Source organism: Mesoplodon bidens (genome assembly GCF_964165515.1).
Source record: "Mesoplodon bidens genome assembly, chromosome: 4".
Taxonomy (NCBI): domain Eukaryota; kingdom Metazoa; phylum Chordata; class Mammalia; order Artiodactyla; family Ziphiidae; genus Mesoplodon; species Mesoplodon bidens.
In genome coordinates this window covers 139,515,130-139,518,582 of record NC_138160.1, presented here as the reverse complement: position 1 = coordinate 139,518,582, position 3,453 = coordinate 139,515,130, and positions in this window count along the sequence as shown.

Sequence of the window (3,453 nt, the reverse complement as noted above, 5' to 3'; positions counted from 1 at the left end):
TTTCTAGAGAGAGTGGGCTGGCCGACCGGGTGCTCTTCTGCTGTACAAAACGCTGTCACTCAGTCAACGTGGGAGTCTGAGCCATGGCAGAGGTGGGTCAATGGAACATATTGTCAATACACCCCTTGATAAGAAGGGATGATATTACCATGATATGCTGGTTTTCGCCAGAGGTCCTACTTGCAGGAGGGTGATGTAGACTGCTAGAATCTATTGCTTTATGGGGGTATATCGGGTTTCTGCCCCCTTCCAGAGCGGGACCAATATCCTAGGGGTCCTCTCTCCTGCTGTCTCTGCCACAGTGCTCAACCCATACTTTCTGGAGTCACAGATACATCTAACTCAAACTCAAATGGTAGCCCTGCTTGGGAGATGCCCAGAGCTTTCATCTGCTTCACTAGTATTTTTTGCCTTCTCAAAGGCAGCTGGTTGCTCTAATCCCCACATGCCCTTTCTTTACTTTAAAGCTGGTGTAAAGGATGGAGACACTATTATATATAGGAAGGAGAAACAACAAGGTCCTACTGTATAGTACAGGGCACTATATTCAATATCCAGTGATGAACCATAATGGAAAAGAACAGGAAAAAGAATATATAGATATATGTATAACTGAGTCACTTTGCTGCACAGCAGAAATTAACACAACCTTGTAAATCAACTATACTTCAATAAAATTTTTCTAAAGAGGATGGAGGCGTTGCATCAGGTTGGGAATGAAAGTCCTCCAAAACCCCCAAACCCCTATGAAAGCTTGCACCTCTTTCAGATTCTTAGGGGTTGCCCCTTATCAATCACGGCTTCTGGGACAATGTACCTCTCACCCAACCAAATGACTCCCAGAAGCTTTATGGTGGAGCCTGGGACTTGAATTTCCTGTGGGTTCATCCACATCATCGTCTCCCTCACAGATGTTCCAGCAAAATCTGCAGAGTGTCCTGCAGCAGAGGCAAGTCTTTACATGTCAACATTATATTATCAATGTAATGGGCTCATTTTAGTGGTGTGGGGAAGGAGAACAGGGACAGGTCTGGGGCTCCCATCCCATGACATATGGTGGGGCTGTGCAGGTAGCCTTGGGGAAGTGTTTGAAAAGTCCATTGTTGCCCCTCCCACTTGGAGGCAAATTGATCTTGTGACTCAGTGGCCAGGGGTAGATTGAAAAAAAGCATTTGCTAAGTCCAGCACAACATGGCACACTCCTAGGACTATGGCCAAGGTATCTAAGATGGTGGCACTTTGGGGCACAACAGCATGGATGGGGGACACCCCTGTGTTCAATTCTCGATAGCCCACGGTCACCCACCATGAGCCATCTGGCTTTTTTACAAGTCATACCTGTCTGTTGGAAGCACTATGGGCAGGGCGTACAATACCCACTTGGTGCAGTTTGGGGATAGTTTCTCCTATTTCATTATGCCTCCCAGGCCATTTACATCATTTGACAGTAACCACTATTTGAAGGGGGCCGGTAGACTTACTGGTTCCCAGCTGGCATATCCCCTCAGCATTGGTTTGATTACTCTAACCTCAATGTGGAATTCACAGGTAGAGGTCTGTAGACTGAACTTGTAGGATATCAATACCCAATATGTTCTCTGGTATTGGAGAGAGAAAAACCTCGTATTCTCAGTGGGGAGAACACCCAAGTTACAATGTCAAAGGGACCTTCCTAACCAAAGACATTGCCCTCCATAATCATCAGTGGCACCATGGGGGCCTGAAAACTTCTGAGTGTGGCTATGTAGTGGAGTACATTTGGCTCCAGTGTCAACCAGAGCCATCACCTTTTATTTATTTCAAGGGGACTAGGGAATAGTCTGTTCAACGTGGAGCCTCCAATTGCTCCCAATAGGCTTCACCTGGAGGTGATTTTGCCCTGCATCCTAAACCTGGGGCATGGGAGGCACCCATCCCGAATAGGACTGTATCCCTGAGGCTTCTGTGAGAGCTAGCAGGGCACTAGGGATAGTCAGGGCAGGTCTGAATTCACTATTCCAGTCTTAAGGCTTTCCACAGGTTGACTAACACAGCATTGGGTTGCTGGTCTTCCTTTTCAGGTGAGGTCCTGGCAGCAATTAGGTTAAACCACATTTGCTCCTGGGTTACTTTTACTGAACCCTTTACAGCCAACTGGGCTAGCTTTTTGTCTTCTCTAGTTCCCCCTCTGTCTCGGGGACCCGTACCCATTCCCATGACTTAGCTCAGAATGGATATCAGCATCCCATACCAGTCCCTACCAGGTGCTGGGGGCGGACTGGAGTATCTTGGCTTTCATTTCTGCAGTGAATGTGGCCCAATTAGGACCCTCAAAGACAAGAGCATAGATGGCCTCCCTTATTCCCAGCTCCCTAAGAACTTGTTCTACCTCCTCTATAGATTTTCAGGGTCCCACATGCCCAGGGACATCTCCCTCACTGGGCCCTGCAGGCTGGAATAACCCAATCTATAAGGGAGTGAGTAATTTGAACCCCCAAGTACATGCAGGTGCTGCTAGAGGGCAGGGTGTGTGGTAATATTGCTCATTTTCTCTGCCTCCTGGCCAGTCAGAAAAATGCCACGACCCCATGTATCCCAAAGCCACACTAACCACGTCTGGATACTTTCCTTGGCCTTTTGCTGGAACTTGGCGGGGTTGACCTAAAACAATAAAACAGCCAATTATTTTACCAACAAAATGTGTTTATTTGACAACAGCAAAGAATTGCAGTTTGAGACATGCAATCTATGGTGAACCACGGGTAAGTCTGGAAAACAGAGAAGAATGTTCTTTTATAGAAGACGGAGTTGGGAAGGGCTGCTATAAACAAGAGTCCGTTGTCGGAGGAAACTGGGAGTCTGAAGTGTAGTGGCTTTTCATTGGCTGAGTTTTGACAGTCTCTCATCGGCTGGACAATTGCCGGGTGAGGAGAAATTCTTTCTTCCTCCTGCTGGGTAGCAAAGTAGTAACCTTCTTCCTGTCGGAAATGCAAAGATACCATCTCTTCCTGTTGGATCTGCAACTGGCAAGGAGTGGTAGCGCGGGAAAGCTCCCCATTCTGGCCTCTTGACTCCATTTTAAGTGAGGTTTTTGTTTGTTAATTTTCACATTTTCCCCTCTTGATCAAAATCTTTCTCTGAAAACATTGTTGATCAAGAGTCAGGCTTTTATTTTTTCCAGATTCAGTGACCTTTTGTCCCTTGATGCCAGGAAAACTTTCCTGGGTGTCATGGCCCAAGCTGGAGGGAAAAGTGCACAGATTGGAAACCTATTGAGGTCACATTCGAGTAACAAGTGGTAGTAGCAGGGAGACCTCTCAGGCATTTCCCATCTAAAGTCTGTGTCTTAGAGTAGTGAGAACAGCAAGAGGACGCTCAAAACTGAAAATTAAACACCTGGTTTGGGAAGACAGTGCAGGATTAAACATGAAGCAATAACTGACGGACTTTTCACAAAAATAGCAAAACTTCAAA